We start from the raw sequence: 19019 nt of genomic DNA, 5'->3' as shown, positions 1-19019 counted from the left end.
CATTCCAAAACATCCCAAAAGTGTTTTATAGGACTCAGGTCAGGACTCTGTGCAGGCCAATCCATTACAGGAATCACCGCCTCCGCATTTTACTGTTAGCACTACACACGCTGGCAGATGACCTTCACTGGGCATTCGCCATACCCATGCCCTGCCATCGGATCGCCACATTGTGTACCGTGATTCGTCACTCCACACAAAGTTCTTTCACTGATCAATCGACTAATGTTTACGCTCCTTACACCAAGCGAGGTGTCGTTTCGCATATACCGGCGTGATGTGTGGCTTATGAGCAGCCGCTCGACCATGGAATCTAAGTTTTCTCGCCTCCCGCCTGTCATAGTACTTGCAGTGGATCCTGACGCAGTTTGTAATTCCTATGTGATGGTCTGGATAAATGTCTGCCTATTACTCATTACGACCCTCTTCATCCGTCGGCGGTCTCTGTCAGTCAACAGACGAGGCCGGCCTGTGCGCTTTTGTGCTGTACGTGTCCTCTCACGTTTCCACTTCACTATCACATCGGAAACAGTGGACCTAGGGATGTTTAATGGTGTGGAAATCTCGCGTGCAGACGTATGACACAAGTGACACTCAGTCATCTGACCACGTTCGAAGTCCGTGAATTCCGCGGAGCGCCCCATTCTGCTCTCTCACGATGTCTAATGACCACTGAGATCGCTGATATGGAGTACTTGGCAGCAGGTGGCAGCACAATGCACCAAATACGGAAACCCTATGTTTTTGGGGGTGTCCGGATGTTTTTGATCACATAGTGTATGACTATAACACCCGCATAGAGTTGCTTTTTATGCTTTTGTTGCTGTTCTTTAAAAGTCGTAGCTAGTTCACTTCTTCATACGGTTAAGATCTACTTTATTACAGAAATTAGTCCAGCAGCATCTGGGGTGGTTGCGAAACTATTATCGTTGTTTAACGTAACTGTGGGGAGAGATGACGGTTGTGAAAGTAATATCGACTTGATTCTCCAAAAGGTAGTCAACAAAACCATTGTGAATGATTTCCACGAGATAAGAATACTGAGAAACATTTTTCGGTAGCTGACCTCCGTGGTCGCGTGGTAGCGTCGCTGCTACGTAATGGGCAGTCGCAAGTTTGAATTTTCCTTCGGATGCAAAGTAGCCAGACACATATAGTGGACATTAATGTACGGTGAGTCGACAATTCGCATCTATGACGGCTTGAACTTTGTTGGGGACACTTTCATTGGGGCATCTGAATGTTTGTGGAGGAATAGCACGCACCTCTCTCAAGAGCCGAAAACAGACAGGGTAGTAAGGTTGACGCTGAGGTCTGGAGCGAAGTCGACCTTCTGACTCAGCCCAAAGGTGTTCCACTCGGCTCAGGTCAGGCGAGTCCATTTTAGGAATATTATTGTTCACAAACCATTGCTTCACAGATCAATTTAATGACAGAATGCATTGTCAAGCTGATACAATCAGCGTCTCCGAACTGTTCCTCTACTGTACGCAGTTCACACATTGCTGCAAAATGTGTTCGTATCCTTGGACATTTAGCGTTTTCTTAAGTGCAATAAGGGGACTACACTGTAACCACGAAAAACACGCTCATACTATAACACAAGCTCATCTGTACTTCAGTGTTGGCCCTAGACGTGACAGCATGTAACGTTCTCCACACATTCGCCAAAATCCAAACCCTTCCATCAGACTGTCACTGGGTATAGCGCGATTCATCACTGCAAATTATTAGTTTCCAGTCATCCACTGTCCAGTGGTGTCACTCTTTACACCACCTCAAGCGTCACATGCCATTGACTACAGTAATTTGTGGCTTATGAAGAGCTGCTTGTCCATTGTATCCCATATTTTAACTCCTTACGTAAAGTAATTGTGCAGCCTGCTGATGGCACTGTGGAACACACAAGTGATTCCTTCCACTGAGGTCATGGCCTTTTTTTTCCAACTTCCCCCTTCAATGCTCGACAGTCTCCGTTCATCAGTATATGAGGTCTGTCTGGTATTCGTTGAACTGTGACTATTCCCTCGTATTTACAGGGGATAGGCAAAATAATGTGACCTCCTGTACTCGTGTATTGTGTGCCCCCCCCCCCCCCCGAACCCAGGGCTATTGTACGGTTCGGCCAACAGCGGAACCCCCCCCCCCTCCCTCCCTCTCGCCGGGAACCTCTCATACCAGATGAGTGTAACCCCAAATATTTGCGTGGTAGAGTAATTATGGTGTAAGCATGTGTGGAGCCAGTGTTTGTGTAGCAATCGCCCACGCAGTGTAAATGAGATGGAATTAGTGGAACCAGCCTGCATTCGCCGAGGTAGATGGAAAACAGCCTTGAAAACCATCCACAGGCTGGTCAGCACACCGTACCTCGACACTAATTCGCCGGGCGGATTCGTGCCGGGAACCGGCACGCCTTCCTGCTCGGGAAGCAGCGCGTGAGACTGCGTGGCTAGCCGGTCGGGCACACCTGTACTTACTTGGGAATGGTTATTATTGCCCGTAATACAGCTGAGATTCTTCTTGGAATACTGGCATATAATGATTGTATAGTCTCCAGTGGAATGTTATGCCACTCTTCGATTACAACCTCTTCTAACTCTCGTAGTGACGAGGGAGGCGGATATCTGCTCCGCAGTCTGCACTCCAATACCGCCCGCTAAGGTTCGATAATGTTCAAAACCGGGACTGTGCTGGCCAGGGAAGACGCTACAGTTCAGTTTCATGCTCCTCATACCACGATTGTACTGTCCTGGCTGTGTGGATGGGTGCATTACGTCCCGAAATATGGCATCATTGTTGGGAAACAACATTTGAATCATTGGGGTGCATCTGATCACCTAAAATGTTCACATAATCGTTGGCTGTAACACGGCCTTTGAGAGTAATGATGGGATCAGCAGAATACCATGATATGGCTGCCCACACCATCACACTTCCACCTCCATGCTTAACCGTTAGAATCAAGCACTCAGGATTGTAGGCTTCTTTTGGTGCTCTCCAGACGTAAACCCGGTGCGATGTCGGAAATAACGAAAACGTTGACTCGTCGGACCATATGACGCGTTTCCACTGATCAGCTCACCACGTACAACGCAGCGGCCGAAGGCCTTCACTTAACGACCGGCAGCAGCGATGTATGTGTGAGTTGTCAGCGCGTACAGACAAGCAACACAGCGTGAAATAACCACATAAATCAATGTGGGACGTACGACCAGCATATCTGTTAGGACACTGCGTCTAAATGTGGTTGGCTATGGCAGCAGACGACCGACGCGGGAGCTAATGGTAGGGTTCGAGTGTGGAGCAGATTCCACGAAGCCATTGACCTAAGTTGTCAATAAGGCAGTGTGCAAGCTGGTAGTGGCTTCATAATGATATGAGCTGTGTTTATGTGTTATGACTCGGTCCTCTGGTCCAACTGACACGATCGTTGACTGGAAATGGTTATGTTCGGCTACTTGGTGACCATTTGCAGCCATTCATGCACGTCATATTTCCGAACAACGATGGAATTTTTATGGATGACAGTGCGCCATATCAATGGGGCACAATTTTCTTGACTGCTTTGAAGAATATTCTGAACAGTTCGAGCGAATGATCTGGCCGCCCAGATCACCGGAGACGGGACACAATCGAGAGGTCAGTTCGTACACAAAATCCTGCACTGCCAACACTTTCGCAATTATGGACGGCTATAGACGCATCATTGCTCAATATTTCTGCAGGAGACTTCCAACGATTTCTTGAGTCTATGCCACGTCGAGTTGCTGAACTACCCTGGGCAAAAGGTGGTCCGACACGATATTAGGAGATATCCCATGACTTTTGCACCTGAGTCTATGGCGAGTGATCAAACACATCCCACCGTAAACGTTGCAGGAGCGTTCTTATCGTCTCTGCAGTATGCAACTGAGAAGCGTCACTAAGAAGGAAATGCATGACAGTTACGTTATGTGGGGTTACATCAAATCAGACGAAATCCCTCAACATGTACCCGTACTTGGCGGGAGACACTGTTTTCTAATTATCTTTAAGTACACACTGTATGCCCAAAACTGACAATAGCGTCGTGACGCTATCTACGGGCGTACTAGAGACAGTGCCCAACACATCTGTGCAAAGCTTCACCGGACTTTCATTGTGGTTTCCATTTCGCGACCGACTGTTCCCTACTTTTCGAATAGCCTTCGATTGTTATTAATGCCGAAGCATTAAAACATTGCCGGCCGAAGGGGCCGTGCGGTTCTAGGCGCTGCAGTCTAGAACCGCGAGACCGCTACGGTCGCAGGTTCGAATCTTGCCTCGGGCATGGATGTATGTGATGTCCTTAGGTTAGTTAGGTTTAACTAGTTCTAAGTTCTAGGGGACTAATGACCTCAGAAGTTGAGTCCCATAGTGCTCAGAGCCATTTGAACCAAGCCATTAAAACATTATGTAACATGATGGGTAAAGCGAAAAAGGCATGAGGTGATTTCTTCAGGTAGCTGTTATAAACCTGCTCATTCCGTCTACGAGTCTAGTGTTTTAAGCATTGCCCCTCCCTCTTCAGGTGCTTTGGCTGTTGGATAAAGTAAAGAAAGGAAAGCTAGATATCAAGTGACACAGCTCCGTTGGAAATGGCTTTGAGGAGGAAGCTGCATTCCCCTGGAAAGATTAAGGAACATCATAATAACTGGAGAGTGGCTGTTAGAAATCAGTTTACTAACATGACGATCGCTACAACCCTACATATACTTAGTTAAGTAACAGTTCTCAAACAAAGGGGTGAGGCAAGCACTTTCGAGTATGGCCGCGCTCTTTCAACCACTGTGACATTCTTAGCTTTTGAATATTGTATTCTTTTAATGATCGATCCCTCATACAACCAAACATAGACAATCAGCATAGAAATATGTGATACACAAAGATTAGTTTTGAACAAGGTCGACTAAATGTTGTTTTCTCGTCTATTAGTGGTCTCAAAGAACGCCATGAAACCTGGACAGACTGTATCGTTGATGTTATCAAGCAGGTTCTTTCACTAATGACTTGTTATTCACTCTATTCCTCGTGGCATGAGTGCTTCTTTTCCGAAACGAGAAAACGGAACTGAACGTACAAGGCAATACATCACTGAAAAGCAGAAACACCATTCCGAAACTATTGTGGAAATCTGAGACTTTTTTACCAACGCAACTTATTCAGCGTAGGCTGGGTCCCATTATCTTCGATTGCGTTTTCCATACGCAGTAAGGCTTATGTCCTATTTCTCCTGGTCCATTTCAACGTTGAGCTCCACTGCTTTGTGTCAGTCGGCCTTCACGCTCCCTCTTACCCATCGTTCACCCTTATGTTTGTGCTGTGTCTTGCCCAAGTTTCCGCTAGGTTGTTAGCAGTGGAGCCACACATATTGTCACCCGATACATTGCGCCATAGGAGCACGCTAAATCATTCTCATATTACCTTGTTTGGCAAATACTGTCACACTAACCCGAGAGCCTAAATTTCCTTTTTTCTGACCCTTGTAAATTGCTACTATATCCCGTGACGTCGACTACTGTTGTCGCTGTTCTTGTTATTGTCTTCAGTCCGAAGACTAGTTTAATACAGCTCTCCACATTAGTCTATCCTGTGACAGCTACTTCATCTCTGCATAACTATTTCAGTCTTCAGCCAACTGAACCTGTTTATGTCTTCAAGGTTTTGTCTCCCTCTTCAATTATCTCCCCTCCCACGCTACTCCCTTGACAAACCTTCCCACCCACCAACCCCCCCCCCCCCCCACACACACACACTTCCCTTCCGTACCAAACTGACAATTCCTTTTTAAGGTTGAATAACAAGTACACTGTGTTTGTTCTATTAGAGCAAAAACAGTGTACTCGTTATTCAACCTTAAATATGGAATTTTTCTACCAAGAAATAAAGGAAGAATCCAAAAATAACAATGACAATACCTTCTTATGTAAGGATGTGTCCTATCAGTAGATATCTTCTTTTCGTCAAATTGTGTCTCAGTTTCTTCTTTCCCCAATTTTACTCAGTACGTTGTCAATAGTTATCCTAAGCACCCGGCTAACCTTCAGAATTTTTCTGTAGCACCAGATTTAAAAAGCTTCCATTTTCTTTTCATATGTACTGTTGATCGTCCGTGTGTCACATCAGTACGTGACTACACTTCATATAAACAATTTCAGAAAAGTGATCTGACACATAAATTTGTTGCAGATATTATACTTCTCGTTTCCGGAAATGCTTTTCCTGTTATTGTCGGTCTGCGTTTTATATCGCCCCCCCCCCCCACCCCCCACTCTACTGCTGTCATTGCCATTTTTTATGCCCAAATAGCAAAAGTCATCTACTACTTTTAATGTTTCATATTCTAACCTAATTCAGCATCGCCTGTTTAATTTGATTACACTCCAGCACCCTTCTTTTATTTTTGTTAATCTTCGTCTTATAATCTTTTATCAAGACACTATCCATTCCGTTCAAGTAACATTACAAATCATTTGCTGTTTCTGGAAGAATTACAACCTCACTGACAAACCTTAAAGTCTTTGCTTGTTCTCCCAAAACTTTAATTCCTTTTCCCGATGTGGTTGCACCTTTGGCACGGATATAAGTTTCACTGAGGTACGTAAGCAGCCCTACAGCGGCAAGGTCCGTGGTTCGAGATACAGGAGAAAGGGAACCGATTAATGTTACGAACGTAAATCGTAACTGCTCAAAATTAAAACTCTTCATTAATTCTCATGCAAAACATGCAACAGCACCCGCGTCTATCACGAAATTTTAGCATAGTTGATTTAAATTGCGAGACATAGAATAAATTGTGCACCTGACTGTACTGAACAGCTTAACGTGCTCTCCGTCAACAAAGATGATTTTGTGCATACGTACGAATAGCTAACAATACGTCAAGACTTAGTCTTTGTTCATGAATATCCACTTTAATGAACACCTCTCTGCGTTACTGACAAACATACTTTGATTATTTTCTGTTTACTTACGCCCATAGTCCTACAGTATACATTTATTGATGCACTTCATATTGGTTTTTATCGCAATGTACATTACAATGCTGTTAATATTTACAGCCATTCCTCCACAGTTGTTACTTCATTTATGTTTATCATGAAGATAAGAAAAATTCTGAATTTTGTAAAAAAAAACTAAACATTCAGTTGTAAAGGACGAATTTTTATTATTTTCATTATTTAAATGATATGCGTAATTTTATATTGTCACAGGTAACATTTGAAAATGACGCACTCCCAGAAATCGTGACTGTGAGATAAACGAATCCAATAATAGTCCAAGCGGAACTTGTTGTCAGTACTGAAACTTTTTTATTTATAATTCAATAACAGATCCAACTGTACCAAAAGGTAATGAAAGTTATTAAAAAACAGTTATCTGAAATTTATGTATGAGTTAACGTCACCTGGAACGTGGAAGAATAAAATGGTATTCCTGTAAGAAGTAGCTGAAACCGCTGATTAGATGAGCAGTTTCTGTTCCCCTGCAACTCGAAAGGATTGAAGAACGTGAAATTTGATTAATCCACGTGGACAATTTCTATCGCAGCGCGTGACTGACCACTCCGGCTGGAGAGCCACTCACATCGCATTTCGCGTATTAGCCGCCTGCCGTGTTGGCTTTTCAAAGAGTTCGTTATTTAGTGCACTCACATGTGATGTGCCATTTAATTAGCAGCTGAGTGCACAGCTACCTCAATCAATTATTTCCTTCCTGCACTGTGTCTATTTTTGAGGTACTCACAGCCTCTGTTCATATGTTCCGGAATCTAATATCGCGAGCAATTAGCAACACCACCCACACTATAATGCATAAATTAAATTGGTACTGCGCTGCTTTATCGCTAATATCTGAACATATTTTCCATCAATATGGTATATACGTAATTCGAAATATTATCTCCCACTCAGCGACACTGCCTCTCGCTTCTCACCATACCACTCCTTATTGCGAAAAGGAGATTTAAATGACGTTCCTTTATTTGGTCACCAGGTTTGTAACATCCCGGGGAAAAATACCTGAAATGGTGAGTTAACATTTGTATGTAACCATCAATAGCCTTCTTCAACGTCTTCCAGACAGCCAGGTTTTAGGACCTCGTGGGACCTGGGTCATGCCAGTACCGCAACTAAATTTATCACGTTATAAATTTATCCTGTCCTGTTTACTCCAATGATCGACTAAAAGAGTCCTCTGTTGTAACCTTAACAGAATCACCATAGTTTTTCTTCCTCCGTATTCCATACGAAATGAAAAAACCTCTCGTAGTTTTCCTATTCCATACACTCATGGTGGTTTATGCATTAAAATTTAACTTCATGCTGGCCAACGTGGAAAGGTAAAATGCAGGACCTATCAATACATTGACAAAAAATCGTAGCACCATAGAGTTGTACGACATAAACGAAAATTGGTACCCGTGTTTCTACATCTGAAAGATGATGTCTATTCAAATTTCGCTCCACTCGGTAAGTGTGGCGCTAATAGTAACACTATGAGGACGCAAATCAGGATTGCTTTGAATACACGCTGAAACGGTCGTGGACGTGTGATTGGACTGAAGAGTTCCTAGATAACAGAACGCAGCATATCATTCTCAATGGAGAGAATTCTTCCGAAGTATGAGCGATTTCAGTGTGCCGCAGGGAAGTGTCGTAGGACCGCTGCTATTCACAATATACATAAATGACCTTGTGGATAACATCTGAAGTTCACTGAGGCTTTTTGCGGATGATGCTGTAGTATATCGAGAGGTTGTAACAATGGAAAATTGTACTGAAATGCAGGAGGATCTGCAACGAATTGATTCATGGTGCGGGGAATGGCAATTTAATCTCAATGTAGATAAGTGTAATGTGCTGCGAATACATAAAAAGAAAGATCCTTTATCATTTAGCTACAATATAGCAGGTCAGCAACTGGAAGCAGTTAATTCCATAACTTATCAGGGAGTAAGCATTAGGAGTGATTTAAAATGGAATGATCATATAAAGTTGATCGTCGGTAAAGCAGATGCCAGACTAAGATTCATTGGAAGAATCCTAACGAAATGCAACCCGAAAACAAAGGAAGTAGGTTACGGAACACTTGTTCGCCCACTGCTTGAATATTGCTCACCAGTGTGCGATCCGTACCAGGTGGGGTTGATAAAGGAGATAGAGAAGATCCAACGGAGAGCAGCGCGCTTCGTCACAGGATCATTTAGTAATCGCGAAAGCGTTACGGGGATGATAGATAAATTCCAGTGGAAGGCTCTGCAGGAGAGACACTCAGTAGCTTGGTACGGGCTTCTGTTGAAGTTTCGAGAACATACCTTCACCGAGGAGTCAAGCAGTATATTGCTCTCTCCTACGTATATCTCGCGAAGAGACCATGAGGATAAAATCAGAGAGATTAGAGCCCACACAGAGGCATACCGACAATCTTTCTTTCCACGAACAATACGAGACTGGAATAGAAGGGAGGACCGATAGAGGTACTCAAAGTACCCTCCGCCACACACCGTCAGGTGGCTTGTGGAGTATGGATGTAGATGTAGATACGTTTTGGATTGGACGTGGTGACTTGATGTTAGTCAAGGTGACAAAGATGCCATTATCAACACGTCACCCAGTTTGGACGGGGTCCTGTAATAGGGCTACCAGAAGCTGGATGTTCCTGCAGAAAGACATGGCAGGAATGTAGCTACCGTACATGACTTCTGGCAATGGTAGTCACGATAATGTACGATCGCGAGAAGACCAATCTCTGTATGGCCACGTGGCACTACCGAAAGGGAAGACCATCGTGTTCGGCGTATGGCTCTGGCGCATCGTACTGCGTCTGCAGCAGCGGTCTGAGCACCAGTTGGTCAGCTCTGAGCCAGACGCCTTGTGTCGTGTACTCCACTAACCTCAAATCACCACCATTTACGAATTCAGTGGTGTCAAGCGAGAGCTCATTGGAGGGCAGGGTGGATGTCTGGTATGTTCTCTGATGAAAGATGGTTCTTGCCTCAGTGCCAGTGATGGCCGTGTAATGATTAGAAGGAGGTAGTTGAGGGCCTCCAAACAGTCTGTCTGCGTGATAGACACACTGGACCTACACATCGAGTTTTGGTCCGCGGGGCGATTTCGTATGACAGCAGGAGCAGTCTAGTGGTTATCCCAAGCACTGTGACTGCAAAATTGTACGTCAATCTGTTGGTTCGACCTGTTGTAGTGCCGTTCACGAACAGGGGGTTTTTTCCAACAGGATAACGCTCGCCCTCAACGCAATTGTAACCCAACATGCTCTGCAGAGTGTCGACATGTTACTTTGGCCTATTCGGTCACCAGATATGTCTCCGATCCAGCACATATGGAACATCATCAATCTACAACTCCAGCGTCATCCTGAACCAGCGTTAACCGTCCCTTTGTTGAGCGACCGAGTGTGACAAGCAGGGAACTCCATCCAACAAACTGACATCCGGCAGCTGTACAACACAATACTTGCACGTTTGCATGCTTGCATTCAACAATCTTGTGGTTACACGAGTTATTAATGTACCAGCATTTCACATTTGCAATGGCTTATCTCGCGCTTACATAAACCTGTGATCTTGGGTGTTAATCACTTAAACATGTTACCTACACAAATGTATTCCAGTCATTTCTCTGCATTAATAATATGTTGGTGTTGTGATTTTTTCCATCAGTGTATGTTACTAAATAAGATACAAATAATCAGATTAAAATTATAAATCAAGAACGCAAATTTCAATTATCTCCTAAAGTTATAGGAAGTTAAAATAAGAATTTCTGTTTATTGTGGTATCAGATACAAGCTGCGCTAGATGTCGCTCTGGGACATTGTCTGTCCTCCTGTGCTCGAACTATAAGTAACGTTCATTGATACCGCGATCTTATTTCACAAGAGAACAGCAGTTGCTAAGATTCTTTGCGCCGACTTTGCGTAAGACCACGATTCCCGTCTTTATTTTATGCAAGTGTGAACTATTAGCATTTGCATACGTGTCAAATATTCCTCTGAAAATTGAAAGATTAGAATTTTACATTCCATCAACGATGAAGAAGAAACAGAGCCAAGATCGGAGAAGAAAAGGGTAAGGAGACATCATCTTAGATAGATAAGGGAACGATTTAGGAAATGTGAAATGCGGCTTAAATGTAGAATCCTTGACTGTCAAATGATCTTTTCGTGTTCTTGTATTCTGCCTAAAAAACTACGTAGCTTCGTTTTTGCTCACTGTGGACGATTCGGTTGAATTGTTGCCTTGTCATCAAAAGTTTGCGGTTCCCATTCGAAAGCCACTTCCTCTCGGCTGCTAACAGAATAGTTGTGCAGAATCTACTGTCATTATAGGTCCCTTCCTCACACCTCTCTGTTCAAACTGACGTTACGTCACGGCCCAGGCACAAATTTGAATAGAGCGTACATAGAAAGAGAAAAAGTATTGGCACGAGGGAGGTGGACCACTTAATCACGACAGCTGTTTCAGGCTGCTCTATATTGCACTTCTTGTCCTTGGACCGTTCACTGTGTCTATTTTGCTTTTATTTCACAGATCAGTACACCTTCTTCCTGTTTTCTTGCTTGACCTGTGTTCTGGATTTGACGGGTTGTCCACTGGCCCCTCTTATTACAAAATCTGAGAGGGGTGCTATCGGGAGTTTCCCTTGTTAGTAGAACTACTAAGAAAGAGCCAATTGGGTTTTAATTTAACGTAATTTATCGAACCTTACATGCGACGGTAGGTGTCTCTGCCCGGTTACGGATCGCTCAGTGTCTATTTGAAACTGTTGATATTATTCATAAAGGTTATGTGTTACAGCGAGAGAGGATTAGCGAATACTATGGAATACAAACTACAGTAATACAAAAAAAAGAAGATTTAAGTCGTATCACATATTTCCTGTTTTGCGCGGAGGATGTAAAGGTGCCCCAAACTGTGGAGCGCGGTCTGTGTGTTAGTTGCCAACCTTCGATGGTTGTCTGCTAAGGGAATCAATTACACTACTCGCCATTAAAATTGCTACACCACGAAGATGACGTGCTACAGATGCGAAACTTAACCGACAGGAAGAAGATGTTGTGATATGCAAATGATTAGCTTTTCAGAGCATTCACACAAGGTTGGCGCCGGTGGCGACACCTACAACGTGCTGACATGAGGAAAGTTTCCAACCGATTTCTCATATACAAACAGCAGTTGACCGGCGTTGCCTGGTTCAAAAAATGGCTCTGAGCACTATGGGACTCAACTGCTGAGGTCATTAGTCCCCTAGAACTTAGAACTAGTTAAACCTAACTAACCTAAGGACATCACAAACATCCATGCCCGAGGCAGGATTCGAACCTGCGACCTTAGCGGTCTTGCGGTTCCAGACTGCAGCGCCTTTAACCGCACGGCCACTTCGGCCGTCGGCGTTGCCTGGTTAAACGTTGTTCTGATGCCTCGTGTAAGAAGGAGAAATGCGTACCATCACGATTCCGACTTTGATAAAGGTCGAATTGTAGCTTATCGCGATTGCGGTTTATCGTTTCGCGACATTGCTGCTCGCGTTGGTCGACATCCACTGACTGTTAGCACAATATGGAATCGTGGGTTCAGGGGGGTAATATGGAACGCCGTGCTGGATCCCAACGGCCTCGTATCAATAGCAGTCGAGATGACAGGCATCTTATCCGCATGGCTGTAACGGATCGTGCAGCCACGTCTCGATCCCTGAGTGAACAGATGGGGACGTTTGCAAGACAACAACCATCTGCACGAACAGTTCGACGACGTTTGCAGCAGCATGGACTATCAGCTCGGAGACCATAGCTGCGGTTACCCCTGACGCTGCATCACAGACAGGAGCGCCTGCGATGGTGTACTCAACGACGAACCTGGGTGCACGAATGGCAAAACGTCATTTTTTCTCATGAATCCAGGTTCTGTTTACAGCATCATGACGGTCGCATTCGTGTTTGGCGACATCGCGGTGAACGCAGATTGGAAGCGTGTATTCGTCATCGCCATACTGGCGTATCACCCGGCGTGATGGTATGGGGTGCCATTGTTTACACGTCTCGGTCACCTCTTGTTCGCATTGACGGCACTTTGAACAGTGGACGTTACATTTCAGATGTGTTACGACCCGTGGCTCTACCCTTCATTCGATCCCTGCGAAACCCTACATTTCAGCAGGATAATGCACGACCGCATGATGCAGGTCCTGTACGGGCCTTTCTGGATACAGAAAATGTTCGACTGCTGCCCTGGCCAACACATTCTCCAGATCTCTCACCAACTGAAAACGTCTGGTCAATGGTGGCCGAGCAATTGGCTCGTCGCAATACGCCAGTCACTACTCTTGATGTACTGTGATATCGTGTTGAAGCTGCATGGGCAGCTGTACCTGTACACGCCATCCAAGCTCTGTTTGACTCAATGCCCAGGCGTATCAAGGCCGTTATTACGGCCAGAGGTGGTTGTTCTGGGTACTGATTTCTCAGGATCTATGCACCCAAATTGCGTGAAAATGTAGTCACATGTCAGTTCTAGTATAAGATATTTGTCCAACGAATACCCGTTTATCATCTGCATTTCTTCTTGGTGTAGCAATTTTAATGGCCAGTAGTCAATGTCAAGTCGGCTGACTGTGTGGCGATAAACTCATTCGTGACGAAACGATGATTTTAAAAAGTGTTATGGACTTTATACTGATTGACCAACTACCGTCAGTTTCCTAAGTAAGGATGAACATGTATGATGAGGTTTTTGCAACTCCGCTAGGAATGTCCACCTCCATGGCCTTTGTTTCAGGTCAGAAAAATAAAATAAATGTCAAATTACAGAAATATTTGAAACTTCTCTGCCTTCTCTTGATCTATATACTCTTAATAATTATAGAATATCGATCGATATTGATACTTCATGCTTTCTGAACAAAACTTGAAATTAAAGACAAAAATTGTAAAAAATAACGGTCAAATGTTTTGTGAAATGATTTGTCTAAAAGTAAGAAATAAAACTGAGTAGAGAAACATTTGGCTTACCTTACGTGCTTTAATGATTTTGAGCATCAAATGCGCGTCAAATGTTTCTCTAATCTATGTTATTTCTTGCTTTTACATACGTCAATTGGAAGATCATTTGAACTTGTTTCAAATTTTTTTTGCTATGAGGGCAGTATCTGCGGAAGCTTTTAGCAGCCAGTTGGAGGCGATATATAAACTGTCAGCGGCTGGATTTCAGAATCTTCCTGAAAGTAGTTGTATTGCTAAAGAGCTTTAATTATTGATATTGGGGAAGTTTAATCGATCTCACGAGTCAAAGCGAGACTGGCAACACTTATTTAGACAGATTAGTTTTTAATTTAGCATCACAGAGAACTGATTCGGGTTCGCAAGTAAACTTTTCCGATTAACTCTGCGGAGCGCGTTACTTGCCTCGAACACCGCACATCGACAGGAGTGCGTTGTTGTGGGTGCAACCGCGAACGCAATTTAACTCTACGGCGCGGAGGCACCGAAAGGAACGTTTAACTCTCTGCAGTCTTAATCACTCATTCCTGTTACTCTGCTCTACACATCCTCCGAGTTTGCGTTCCTTTGGGCGATTACATCCGGTTCAATTTTCACAAATGTTAGTATACAGGATGCACGGTAGGGCGCATCGGATGATCAAAATCTGCCTGGTAGCCATAGGTCGGAGACATACCTTTGTGACTCTACGGCCATAAGACCGCAGCCAATCACAGACGAGCGGAGAGGGTGTGGACACTTAACCTGATTCACCACTGCTAATATACGCTGAAAGGCAAAAAACAACGCACCACGAAGAAATTATCCGAATAGGACGGAAATCAGTAGATATGACGTACACGTACAGACAAACAAATGATTTCAATATCGGAAAAATTGGATAAATTATTCAAGAGAAAGAGCTCGACAATTTGAGTAAGTCAATTTGGTCCACCTCAGGACCTTACGCAAGCAGTTATTGTGCTTGGCATTGATTGGCACAGTTGTTAGATGTTCTCCTGACGGATATCGTGCCAAATTGTGCCCAATTGGAGCGTTAGATCGTCGAAATCCATAACGGGTTGGAGGACCCTGTCCATAATGCTCCGAACGTTCTCAGTTCGGGAGACATCCGGCGATCATGCTGGCCAAGGTAGGGTTGGGAAAGCACGATGACAAGCAGCAGAAACTCTTGTCATGTGCAGGCGGATGTGATCTTGTGAAATGTAAGCCCCGGATGGCTTGTCACGAAGGATACCAAAACGGAACGTAGAATATCGTCGACGTGCCGCTGGGCTGTAAGGGTGCCGCAGATGACAGTCAAAGGGGTCCTGCAATGAAAAGAAATGACACCCCAGACTATTGCTCTTGGTTGTCGTGCCGTATTGCGGGCGACAGTCAGATTGCTATTCCACCATTGTCTTGGGCGCCTCCAGACACTTCGTCACTGGTCATCGAGAGACTCAGTTGGAAGCGGCACACATCACTGAAAACAATTCTATTCCAGTCAATGAAATTCAAGGCCGAAAACATGTCTAGAGACGCGTCTGAGAACGATGGGATAGTAACGTGACTGTCGTCCTCCATGCGATCCGAATCAAGGAGTGCTAATCTGGATTGCCATTCTTCACATCTACCAATTTCCTTCCCATCGTGTGCGTCCTTTTTTTGTCTTAGTATATATGTTACGCTAAAAAGAGCAGAATTCTAGACATAATGGTCAGTCAAGTCAAAACGAGACAGATTGAATAAAAGTGAGTAAACAGTGTCAAAAGTAATCTTCATAACTGTTAATACATTTATCACACTCTGACACAAGATGGTCAATGCCTTCATGGTAAAATGTTTGTGGTTGCGTACGAAATCATGATTGTACCCAGGCGTGCACCTATTCTTCCGAAGTAAATCGATGGCCATGAATGTCTTTCTTCTGGGCTCCACAAATATGGAAAACGCATGTGGAGAGATTGGGACTGTATGGTTCAAATGGCTCTGAGCACTATGGGACTCAACTGCTGAGGTCATTAGTGCCCTAGAACTTAGAACTAGTTAAACCTAACTAACCTAAGGACATCAAAAACATCCATGCCCGAGGCAGGATTCGAACCTGCGACCGTAGCGGTCTTGCGGTTCCAGACTGCAGCGCCTTTAAGCGCACGGCCACTTCGGCCGGCGGGACTGTATGGAGGATGCGTTAAGTGCATCCTAGCGAAACAGCCTGTGTGCGGGACCACACGTTGCCAAGGTTGCTTCTTCAAACATTCGCCGGCCTAGCGGTTATAGGCGCTTCAGTCCGGAACCGTGCGACAGCTACGGTCGCAGGTTCGAATCCTGCCTCGGGCATGGATGTGTGTGATGTCCTTAGGTTAGTTTGGTTTAAGTAGTTCTAAGGTCTAGGGGACTGATGACCTCACAAGTTAAGTCCGATAGTCCTGAGAGCCATTTGAACCATTTTTGAATCAAGGAGTGATTATCTGGGGTGCCACTTTTTCACATCCATTTCCGTCCCATCGTGTGCGTCCTTTTTTTGGCTTGTATATACGTTACCCTAAAAAGAGCAGAATTCTAGACATAAGGGCCAGTCAAGTCAAAACGAGACAGATGAATAAAAGTGAGTAAACAGTTTACTATTTCAAAAGTAATCTCCATAACTGTTAATACATTTATCACACTCTGACACAAGACGGTCAGTGCCTTCATGGTAAAATGTTTGCGGTTGCGTACGAAATCATGATTGTACCTAGGCGTGCACCTAGACATAAATGTCTTTCTTCTGGGCTCCAGAAATATGGAAAACGCATGGGGAGAGATCGGGACTGAATGGAGAATGTGTAAGTGCTTGCTAGTGAAACTTCTGCAGCTTAGTCGAAACAGCCTGTAGGCGGCACCACATGTTGCCAAGGTTGTTTCTTCTAAACTTTCTGTCAATAAATCAGAGAGGGTTTAGAGAGAATCGCTTGTCCAAGACAAAGATACCCCTTTCTACAGACGACGTCCTCTGAGCCATGAATGGAAGCCAACAAGCAGATTCCGTGTTCCCAGATTTCCAGAAAACGCTCGACACTGTATCACACTGCAGACTGATAACAACTGTCTGGGCATTCAGAATGGACTCTCAAATAGGAGAATCTTTCGATAATTTTTGAGATATAGAACCCAGTGCGTTGTCCTGGACGGCGAGTGTACACCAGAAAGGATCGTTATGATCTTCATTTACATACAGGTATGCTGGTGGCCACTAAACTGTAACACCAGGAAGGATAGTAAATCACGAAATTTTACTTATTGTGCGTATAGTGTATATCACGAAGAACATGGTGCTGAATTTTTAGGCGATCTCCCTCTACGTCTATACTCCACAAGCCACCTTGCGGTATGTGACGAAGGTTACTTTGTGCACGATTGTCACTTCCCCCTTTTTTTCCAGCCGTGTAGGGTTCGCGGGAAGAACGTTTGTTCGTAAACCTTCGTGTGGACTTGAATCTCTCTAATTTTATCTGCATGGCCTTTTCACGAGATATGCACAGGAGGAAGCAATTTATTGGTTGGCTTTTCTTGGAATGTATACACTTGGAATTTTAAAAATAGATCATACCATAACGCAGAGCGCCTCTTTTGCAGTGGCTGTCGCTGGAGTTCACTTAGCATCTCCGTGATGCTTTCGCACTTACGAAATGAACTTGTAACGGAACGTGCTACTCTTCTTTGGATCTTTTCTATTTCTTCTACCGATCCTATCTGACGAGCAATATTCAAGTATTGGTCGAACGAGTGCTCTGTACGCTACTTCCTTTGTTGATTGACTATATTTCCTGAGGAATTTTCCCATGAATCTCAGTGTGGCATCTGCCTTACCGTTGATTAATTTTGTGTGGTCATTCCACTTTAAATCACTCAGTACGTATACTCCTAGATATTTGAAGGAAGTAGCTGCTTCCAATGATTGTTTTGCAGTCGTGTAGTCATATAGTAAAGGATCTTTCTCTCTATGAATTCCAATGCACTACACTTGTTTATGTTGAGTGTCAACAGCCAATCCCTCCACCAAGCGTCAACCCTCTGCTACAATTTTCTAGCGTTAAAGTAATAGTCCTATGACACTCCCCTGTTGGGACACGCTCGAAGCTACTTTTACGTCTGAAGACCTCTCTCCGTTTAGAATGACATGCTGTGTTCTGCTTGCTAGAAACTCTTCAGTCCAGTCGCGCCGTGGGTCTGATATTCCGTGCGTTCGCGTTTTGTTCATTAGGCAGCAATGCGGAACTGTACTGAACGCCTTCCGGAAGTCAGAGAACACTGCATTTTCCTGGACGGCGGTAAATACTGCTTTCTGGGCCTCGTGGACGAACAGAGCGAGCTGGGTTTCACACGAACGTTGTTTTCGGAACCCACGTTCATTCCTACAAAGCAGACTTTCGGTCTCCAGGAATATCATAATACGCGAGCATAAAACATGTTCCAAAATTCTACAACAGAGCGACAACAGCGATATACCGTTATAGTTTTTTGCGGCTGTCCGACGACCCTTCTTGCAAAGGGGAATGGCCTGTGCTTTTTTCCAATCATTAAGAACTCTTCGCTCTTCTAGAGAGGAGCTGCTAGAAGAGGGGCAAGTTCTTCAGTGTACTCTGAGTAGAATGGAACTGGTGTCCCGTCTGCCCCAGAGGCCTTTTGCTCTGTTGTGGGATTTCAGTTGCTTTTCTATCCCTCGGTCACTTATTTCGAAATCTGTCATTTCGTCGTTCGCACGACGATTTCAAGAAGGAACTACAGTGCGATCTTCCTCTTTGAGAGAGTTTTGGGAGTATACAGCTTGGGAATTCTGTACACAGAATGGTCCCCCTCTGGCTGCAGTCATGGTTCAGTCCGGCTGGGAATCGATTCGAACTGACCTTTGATGACAGATACTTTACGTCATTCTACGCTGCTTCAGCTCTGTGCCGGAGTTAATTAATGATAGTGGCTGACGACTGGTATTGTGTCTGTCTCGTGGCAACGCACGACCG

The 19019-nt window shown here is 44.4% G+C and overlaps 1 protein-coding gene across 2 annotated transcripts in view; it reads left to right on the top strand.

Moving 5' to 3' along the window:
• LOC124554721 overlaps nt 1-19019 on the top strand; it is a 127581-nt gene that overhangs the window by 66559 nt on the left and 42003 nt on the right. The gene's annotated exons all lie outside the window — the stretch shown is intronic.

Source organism: Schistocerca americana, chromosome X, assembly GCF_021461395.2.
Source record: "Schistocerca americana isolate TAMUIC-IGC-003095 chromosome X, iqSchAmer2.1, whole genome shotgun sequence".
NCBI lineage: Eukaryota > Metazoa > Arthropoda > Insecta > Orthoptera > Acrididae > Schistocerca > Schistocerca americana.
Note: the sequence above shows the minus strand (reverse complement) of the source record. Positions and strands in the feature narration are given on the sequence as shown.